We start from the raw sequence: 10,442 nt of genomic DNA, 5'->3' as shown, positions 1-10,442 counted from the left end.
CGTGTCCTTCATCTCTTGGTGTTTTATATCCCCTCCTTCCATCATTCCCAGGTATTTGTATCCTGTCTCATCTATGTGTTTGATGTTGCTCCCATCTGGTAGCTTTATCCCTTCAGTTCTCGTTACTTTGATTATTATTATTATTATTATTATTATTATTATTATTATTATTATTATTATTAAGGAGTTGAACCTTATTCATTAGGAACAAGCCCACAAGGGCCATCGGCCTGAAATTCAAGTTTCAAATGAACACCATATCCTTTTGAAAAGAAAAAAAATAAAAATAATAAAAATATAATAAATGAACAAATTAAAAGATAAAAATCAAGTAAAATATTAAAATGCCTATTGGTTAGCCCTGTTGTTTAACGGCTCAATGGTCTGTTTTGTTAGTATGGTGTTTTTACGTTGCATGGAACCAGTGGTTATTCAGCAACGGGACCAACAGCTTTACGTGACTTCCGAACCACGTCGAGAGTGAACTTCTATCACCAGAAATACACATCTCTCACTCCTCAATGGAATGGCCGATAATCGAACCCGCGACCACCGAGGTGGGACGCTAATACCATACCAACCACGTCGCTGAGGCGCCTCGCTCAATGGTCTGGTTAAAATAAGATATACCTAACTTAACGGTGTTACGGACACCTGCTGTTGATCCTGTATTTTAAACCTAAGAGACTTCATTTGCATAACATATATTATATTAAGCACATAGAACTGTCATCCTGTAATCCACTATTCAGCAAATGAGGTATTTTTACCATAGTCAATTCTTAACCTTAAGCATATAACCTCTCTCTCTCTCTCTCTCTCTCTCACTCTCTCTCAGCGTTTTGGCCTCCTTAAACGGTTTCCTTATGTATTTACACGACATTTCTTATTCTCATTTATTTTTATGTAGAAGAGCTGCACATATTTGCATATGAATACCCTATAGCTCCTAAGAAATGTGTACAAAGACATTTTTGTTTTCTTCGCGAATCTTTTGTTCACATATGCTGTCTCTGGTAGTCCGGTCTTTCATTTCACGGGTCGTTTAACAGGCCCACAGACTGCTATTTTACCTTAAAGAACCCAACGAAGGGAAAGAGTGTGAGAAAGCAACGTATTTATAATGGATGGCGAGTCGGTGGAGCCAAGGTCCTTTATATATAACTCGGAGTATATTTAAAGGACCTTGGGTGGAGCTAAGGAACGCAAAAAAGGGAGCTGCTCAGACGTTATTCTCCCTTCCTCTTTTTAATGAAAGCCAACCAGACAACCCATTAAGGCTCATTCTCTCTGCACACATCGTACAGAAAATGGGTTAAATTGTGTAGATCATTTCATAACAGTTTTAACGGATCCCTGAGTATCTATCTGGGCAATCCCAGACCAGGCCCAAGGAACTGGTCTTAAAGAATTAGATCTGGAACTTTCCCTCCCTTCACAAAACGAAGCAGAGGTTATAGTATTGGTCAGGAAATAGAGTCAACAATTGCTTTCCAGAGTATATATGCGAAGATGTGACATCGAGGGTGTGGCTAGTTGCTTGAAAATAAGACGTGTTCTTTAGATCAACAGAATATTGCTGGGGACTAATAGAAGGACAGCGAGTCACTAAGAGGAAGTATTAAGATAGTACTAAAGTTGACGAGACAAATTGCCCTTCGATTCGATTTTGGCGACAAGTGCGAACTAATCTGATTAATAAGCAGCTCCGATGTTAGATAAAAGCTTCAACCTAGGAACGGCAGTGCACAAGACCTTAATAACGCTTTAGTATGAAGGATGAAGAAGTGAATTACTTTGAAATAAGACTCCTACTTTGTGCTTAAAGAAGACTAACTGAAAAGTTAAGTATATCTTAGTTTTTCCAGACCACTGAGCTGATTAACAGCTCTCCTAGAGCTGGCCCGAAGGATTAGATATTTTTACGTGGCTAGGAACCAGTTGGTCACCTAACAACGGGACCTACAGCTTATTGTGGGATCCGAACAATATTATATCGAGAAATGAATTTCCATCACCAGAAATAAATTCCTCTGATTCCCAGTTGGCAGAGCGGGGAATCGAACTTCGGACCACCGGATTGGCAGCCGAGCACGAAAACCACTCGTCCAACGAGGAACTGCTAATTGAAAAAATTACGTTATTTGATCATCTTGTATGTGACATAAATACCTAAAGTTTAACTAATTAGAGGGTTATCTTCTTCCGAAATTAATGAAAATAATTGAGGGTGGGTGATGGATCCAAAACTCATAGTAACGATCCTCAAGTCTTGAACCCTTCCTTTTTTAAAATAGACTAAGAAATTGCTTTAATTGGATCATCACAATTATCAAAGTTTCTAAAAAACAAGTTTTTATAGTTTTCTGTCTAAGCTTATTACTAAATTAAATTCGCCTCTTTGATTATCAGTTTTATGGTATTTATATTATTGTTGGACTAACAGTAAATTCAATCTTTCGGTTATCAACATTTTAGTTGTTTACCTCACTTCGAAGATGACCAAGTAATTAGAACAGAGAAATCTTGAGGATGTGACCAATTGGATCAAGCGTCGACAGAAAAAGCGCAAGAGCACCTTAAAGTGGAAATAGGATAGATGCCATGCTGTCAACAACAGGTATTAACACGAATGTTGGGAGGAAAAATGTATTTGAAGAGTGTGAGAACTTTTTTATGAGAATTATTTTACTAGTTCATCAAAAATGCTGCCAATAATCAGAAAAATAACATCTCGTGGAAGTCTTGCTTCATAGATTACAAAAAGGAAAAACATCGTATTTTTGAGAAAGGGAAAAACAATAAAGCTTTTCAGTTACTTAACGACTAATTTATGGAAATAAGACGGTAGTTTGAAGGAGGACAAAAACGGCCGTGTGTGTGTGTGTGATTTTTTTTTACGGTATACAATGAGTGCAACTAAGCACAAACTAATGGACAACAAATTTAATCGAAGGAGAGTCAGTTGCAGATTGCTGATGTTTTGTACTGTTAAAAGTCCATTTTGTTTAGTAGATCTCCAATAACAGAAACGTAATTTCCTCGTAATGCGAGATCAATCTCTTCTTGCGAATATACTACAGTGAATCGCAGATTTAAAACAAAGAGGCATAGGTGATCGAGAGAGAAGGGGGGCGGGATAGGAACTGAAAATAATTACCAAAAACTAATATATTGAACGTACATATCTTATTTTCCGGATACACAAAATATGACCTAAACATTTTATTTAAAAAACAGATCCAAAAGTGCCACGTGCAATCTCAATCTAATTTCAAAATGAAAATGTGAACTACATGTAATCAAGGACGCTGATTCCCCATAAAACGAGAGACTGAAATTAACCTAATCAATATTTAAGGGTTATTGAGACAGCTACTTAGGGAAATTAATAAACGCTAATGGGCAATTAGCATTCTTTCAACAACATTTCACGTACGAGTGTGTGCGTGTGTGTGTGTGTGTGTGTGTGTGTGTGTGTGTCTGTATCTGTCTGTGAGTTACTAGCTCAACCATCCAGTAATGTATATCTTTGATATAGCAGGAATAATGAAAAAGAAAAACTCTAGAATACAACATATAGAGGCAATTAATCAATCTCAGATATATAGGCATTAACACTGCATTCTGCTTTCCAATTAAAATTTTACATAGGAGAAAGGGGAAGACGTGAAAATGCGGTAGCCGAGATCCTTGCATATTTTACACTGAATTCGCACTGCACGATCAGGTTTAGGCTACTGTGACGAAATGGCGAAGCATTGGTGTTCTGCAATACGGTGTAAACTATAACTGATTGATTTGTGGCTATTAAAATTGGCATCACAACGTTAAGGCTATTGGCGTCTTAAGAAAATCAAATAAGGAATTAAAAAGATTAATGTTTAAATGGAGTCTCATATCAGAAATATCTAAATGTATATATATATATATATATATATATTATATATATAATATATAGATATATATATATATATATATATATAATATATATATATATAAAAGGAGCCCATAAAAACACCAAAATATATGGGCTCCTTTTATTAGATGGAATTCTGTTGTTACAGAACATTTTTACCAGTCATATATATATATATATATATATATATATATATATATATATATATATATATATATATATAATACCATATCTGTAAAGCATATACTTTATACATACACTAACATACTGTATATGTTATGTATATAATCTAAATTTTGTTGAAGCCTGCCTCCGTAATAAAACTATATAGCTGCTCTATATTACAATCCTCACCGAGAATCGTTGCAAAGATAAAACGTCCACTCCGCTACGTCCCTTAGAGAGGAACCTACGAGTGGGCCTTCGATTCCCAAGACTGGGACATTCGACCAGCAAATGTCACACAGTCAAGGGCGCAATACAGTCGACACAGAATGGAGGATTTTCGCCTAACTTCAAGAACCCATGATTGAATTTCGTATGCCCAATCTTTAGCCCGTACAACAGTTTCTTTTCTTCTTGGCATATAAGGGTATGACCAGGGAAACACTGATGACGTAATTGGCGCATTTTTTTTATTCTTTAAAATATTTGCCCAAAGGGACTGCCAAACCTTTTCAATTTTCTCATCTTCTAGAGGATATACAGTACATCCCGATATGGTAGTAGATATCTTCTTGGTTCTAGGGAGGCGACTGCTGACTTAGCAAGATGATCAGGTTGGTCGTTCCTAACCACCCCAACATGGGAAAGCACCCGGCAGAAATTTATTACTTTACCTCTTCTATTCACTAACAGCAGCCATTCCAGTATCGCTAAAATCAGTGGGTATGAAGGGCTAAAAGATTCCAAAGACTGAAAAACACTTCCCGAGTCACAATATTCCCATTCTGAATTAAAATTTCGTTTTTTACCTTTAAAATTGGATGCAATTCTCCTGTAAAAATAGAAGCAACCGATGACAATCTCCAGCTTCTCTGTAAATCAGGGAAGGCTCCAAAGCCGAAGTCAGGATCTGACTTTCAGCCACCTGTGAGTTATGATGAGAGGAATGATCTACAAATACTGATTTCAGTGCCTCTCCGGACATTTCTCCTCTTGTTGAATGAAAATATCTACAAAATGTTACTTCTAGAACAGAGGTGGGCAACTTGTAGCTCGCGAGCATCCTCTGGCTCTCTGATGGTCTGACAGTGCTCTTCAGGGGAAGTGAATTTAGTGCTCACAAGCACTGATGCAGCACGTTTCATATTTAAACATTTACAAATAATACAATTTCGTTAAATTGTAAGGGTGCTGGTAGACAAAAATGCCCAACGCCTAACATACCACCGAAAATGCAATTTTTTTTAACTCTCAAATGGCGCGCGCACACACATACACGTGTGCGTGTGTGTGTGTGTTTTACATGCGAGTTGAATTTTACTCATATATAATTTTTTTTTAATATCATTGGATTTAAAGTACAAAATCTGTTTAGCCAAATAAAATTATGTTTTTCTGATCTCTATAATCACATTTTCATGCAGCAAAAACTTACTGTACTTCATTTTGAGGAAATGGACAGAGAGTTGCTTCCAGTGCAGTAGGTCTCTTAAGAAAACAGAAAACAAAGACACCTTACAGAGAAATATGTTCCTCCTTTACATTTAATAGTTCTCGTCTATACAAAACATGACATCTGATAGAAAAATTCATATTAATCCTAAAATTTAAGTGTTCCGTGCTTAAAAAACTTAGTTATATAAATGGCAATATAAACTATATTAATCTACTATTTAGAAATTAATATGAGAAAAAGAATATTTTTTGCACTTGTCTTGAAAAACAAACAATATGAAACAATAGGTTACTCTTGATGCTTAAAAGGTTGTACATCTATGCTCTAAAAGGTTGCAGTGGGTGCTAACTGTATACCTTGCTGGTAAAATCTTCATCCTCGACTTGTTTAATTGCCTGTTTATACATTTTATCCTAGAAGCAAATGGTTGAGGTTGTTTGGCATGATTTTCATAAAATTGCCTATGCCTTTCATTTCTGACACACATGCTGGAATATGTCCCAGCTCCAAACCAGCAGACGTTGGTAATGAAGATCCAGACATATCTCTCCAGCATCTACAAGCATGTTCTCAGTGGGAGATGATTTATATGCTCCTGTAGACAATCTTAGGGTGGGTACACTCTTGTAGCATTTCCACGTATTATCATCGCTGCGTATTACCCAGTGATACACTATGGTGAGGCAACGGGATTACTGTATCCACTTGTTGCGTATCTGCGTGTTGTATCATCGTTCCGTGGTGCAACAGTGTCATTCAGTTTCTTTCTGACTGTAGCAATGAGTGCAAATGTGCAGCTGGCTGCGGCCACACACATATTTTCATTCATGAGCATATAGTAGACAGCAAAAGGAAAAAAAAAGTCACGGCGTTGGTGGGTTTTCTAAACTCTATGCAAGTAGGGAGATTTACAATGGAACAAGACTTATGTTGGGCGACTTAAAATTCCAGTATGTGAGTGGACTGTGCAAAAACTTTACTAAGATGCATCCAACTGATTTTGAGTTTCTGTTGTCTGCAATTGGGTTGAAAATTGCAAAAAAGACACTACATTTCCGAAAGCATATATTATGGTTGAATAAAGATACTATAGTATTTATTCACCTTTTCCAGTATCCGTGCTCTTATTCATTTTCTTTTTCTCCCTCCTTAAGGCTGCCAAAAGATGTACCATCTTGCGTACATCTTCCGATGTTCCCATTTCCTTGATCCACATGTTTTGGGTCCCAAATCAAGTAACTTTTCTTGTAAATTTCTATGAGCCTTAATATATCTGGATGATAAATGTTTCTTAAGGAGGAAATGCTGAAAATCATCAGTGTCGTCTCCAACTTAATTTTTCATTTTCTTTAATCCCCTTTCCATTAAAAGAAAACGAAAGCTGCCCCTAGTAAGCCAGACTTAGATGTACCATCCTTCCATAAAGAGATAGGGAAGATGATAGGATTGTTGATACGAAAGATGAATGACAACGGCAAGGCAGTTATACGATGCCCTGCGGGAAAAACAGCTACTAGCTATTGAAATAACGGAAAATATGAGGCAAGGAGCAATAATACTGACAAACTGAGCGTATGAAAAAAGCAGGAAAAACGTAACAGTCATAAGAAATATCGAAATAATATTTGTCGATGACATAATGTTCCCACCGGCAGGAAACAAGGAACAGAAATGGCAATTGGCAACTGTCGCAGCCTGGGTCAGTTTAAGAAACTTACATTTAATACTAAGCCAAGTAAGTCAGCAGTGCTCGTAACAGATAAAAGAGCAAAGACCACTGATGTCCACATAAGAGCAGAGATTACAAATGGCCCAATTAGTAATGTAAAAGAATAAAAATACTTATGGGAATGTTATACACTAAATGGCTCAAAGGAAGCAAGTATCAAAACGAGAAATAAAAAGGTCGAGTCCCCACTGAGAGAAATTAGAAAATATAGGGACGTTAAGAAAGTGGGAAATATGGCACTAGAAGTAAAGAAAAAGATCTACGAAACAATTGTAGTACCAACATTATTTACCAACATAGACACATGGAGTAACATCACGGAAAACGAGCCGAATGCACTGAACAAAATGCAACACAGGATCCTCCAAAGGGCACACCGTATTGAGGAATTGCAGAGGAATCCGGCATATGGCCAGTACCCTACAGAATAGTATAAAAAAAAACAACGCTTTTCCACATCATAAACTCGGAGGAGAAAGATTAATCAAAGAGATAATAGATGAATTAAGAGCTCCTCCCTATGGACTGTGCTGAAGAAAATGGTGAGTAACGATGTGTACTAAATATAACAGAGATTAATGGAATGAGGGGATATACCACAAAAAGCACTGAAAGGGGAAATAAAGATAAGAATTAAGCAATAGATCGAAGAGGCCTTGAAGGAAAAGAGGAAAGAAACATCAGGGAAAATAATTACATAAGGGAACCGGAAACAAAGAAGGCGTCTATAATAATGAAAGCCAGGCTGAATATGTTGAACTTGGAGGCTAACTTCCGGGATAAATATAAATACGAGGCCTGTGGTATTTGCAGTTGGAGGAGGTGCAAAACCATACGAAAAACATAAGATCATGACATTACTTTAGAGACCCTGAAATCCCTTAACAGAAAACTGGGGAATATACAGGGTGTCCATTAAGTCCCAGTACCATTACAAGTATTTATCGCTCAGAAACCATATAACATAAGAGTAATGCAATTTTTGTAGAATGTTCAACATTTTCTCAATTTTACATTCAGAGCACTTCATGCAATACATTCCACATGCAGACGCATTGCTAAAGTTGTCCAAACAGTTGACGTTGATATGCTGCAGCATCGCGTATGGAGGGAGGGAGATGGAATAATATCGTCTCGACATTGTGAGGGCAACTGGAGGTGTACATGTGTAATGTATTGCATGAAGTGCTCTGAATGTAAACTTGAGGCAATGTAGAACATTCTACAAAATACTGTATTACTCTATATTATATGGTTTCAGAGATACTTTTAATGGTGCCGAGACTTTATGGACACCCTGTACTATAAGGCTAGTCCTGAAAATTAAGAATGTTGTTAACCTGGAGAGCGATGGATGTTAAAGCTAATGGCATGGCCTTGCCACAGTTATAAAGACAAAGAAATGAAAGGGGAAGGGCTATAAGTAAAGTGGAGATTCACTGACAATATTTTGTAATATCTAGTTTACAAACATCTCTAATTGTTCAGAGTTGCTGCTGTAGAAAAGGGTAATGGAGAGGAATTGAAATAAAAATTTTGAAGTACTATATAATAAAGTTAAACTAAAGACGATTCAAATTGTAAAAAAAAAAAAAAAAAAAAAAAAAAAAAAAAAAAAAAAAAAAAAAAGAGAATAAATCTCTGGCCCTCACGCGAATAGTGTAGTGTGCCCGCAATTGAGTTTGTGGAGCGAGCGCTTAAGAACCAGGAACTAAGAACAACCAAGGCTATTCAATCAGTACTGTCATTCCTACGAGTGGGGAGTTGGATACATCACAAAAGATTTTTGAGAATAATAATTTACATTTTATTCACAACACAGAGTAGTATTTACCGTGAAGTCAGACTGGCAAGGCTATTCCAGGGGCCTAAAGTTAGGGGCTTCGGCCTGTCAAAATTAGGACGCTTGAAAGCATTATTTAGCATTTGGCATTAAATGTTAAAACGTATGAGGTCTTAGTTGTAAGCAGCAGAGTACATGAATAGTTCGTCTTGATGGTAACGAAACTGTTATCAGTAATTGCCCACGCGAGTTGCTAGTTTTGTATGATGACCCACAAAATTAAGATTATCTAAGATGATTATGAAAGGAAGTTGCCGAGGGTTAATCCAGTGTCTTATTCTGTATTAATTTTCCAATATCGATACTAAAAATAGCTATTGAATGCTGTGCCTTTTCTTAGGGTTTTTGTTTGCATGGTGTTTTTACGTTGCATGGAACCAGTGGTTATTCAGCAACGGGACCAACGGTTTTACGTGACTTCCGAACCACGTCGAGAGTGAACTTCTATCACCAGAAATACACATCTCTCACACCTCAATGGAATTCCCGAGAATCGAACTCGCGGCCACCGAGGTGGCAGGCCAAGACCAAACCGATCACGCTGCTGTGGAGCTCTTAGGGTTTTTGTTTTTCCTGAAACTGCTTAGAAATTGACTGAAGAATGTAACCTATTCTCGTTTGAAAATTAATATCCAAATCCTTTGTAAAATTACAGTTTTATCCTATTTTTGAAGTGCATTTTATTCCCACCATTTTAAAAGAAAAACATGATGTTTTAGATAGAAACAGATTTCCTTGTCAACTTAATCTTTTAAAACCATTCCATTTTGTGGGAAGACTGGCTTTCTTTATAATGGCTTGTCTGTTGATATTATTTGGCTTCTTGTAAGATCCTCTATTCACCGAAGGCACTCTGCAATACCCTTTCTTTTAAATTGCACTTCAAATTCCATATAACATGTCAATCCCTCAGTATCACAACACTTGGCAATAGTAAATTATCGTTTTTATTTGAACTTCCTTATACCTTGCATCAACAAGCAATTACTATATCTACCCAGTTATAAACCATAAAGGCATCAACATTTAGCATTTAATTATAATTTACAATAATTGCACTGAATATCAAATGACCTGTGTTCTTGCTGATGCTACAAAATTATCTGGTAGCAAAAAGACCTATGTTCTTGCATGTGTTACAAATTCACCTAGCAATAAAATGACCAGCATTCTTGTGTGCGCTATAAATTCGCGTGGCTGCAAAATAAATCGGCTTTCTTGTGTGTTACAAATTATCACTGTTGCAAAATGAGTGGTATTCTTGAGTTAGCTACAAATTCACCTGGCTGCAAAAAGACTGGTGTTCTTGCACGTACTGCAAATTCACCTA

This window comes from Macrobrachium nipponense, chromosome 21 (genome assembly GCF_015104395.2).
Source record: "Macrobrachium nipponense isolate FS-2020 chromosome 21, ASM1510439v2, whole genome shotgun sequence".
In the NCBI taxonomy this organism is placed as follows: Eukaryota; Metazoa; Arthropoda; class Malacostraca; order Decapoda; family Palaemonidae; genus Macrobrachium; species Macrobrachium nipponense.
This window is presented reverse-complemented; position numbering follows the sequence as displayed.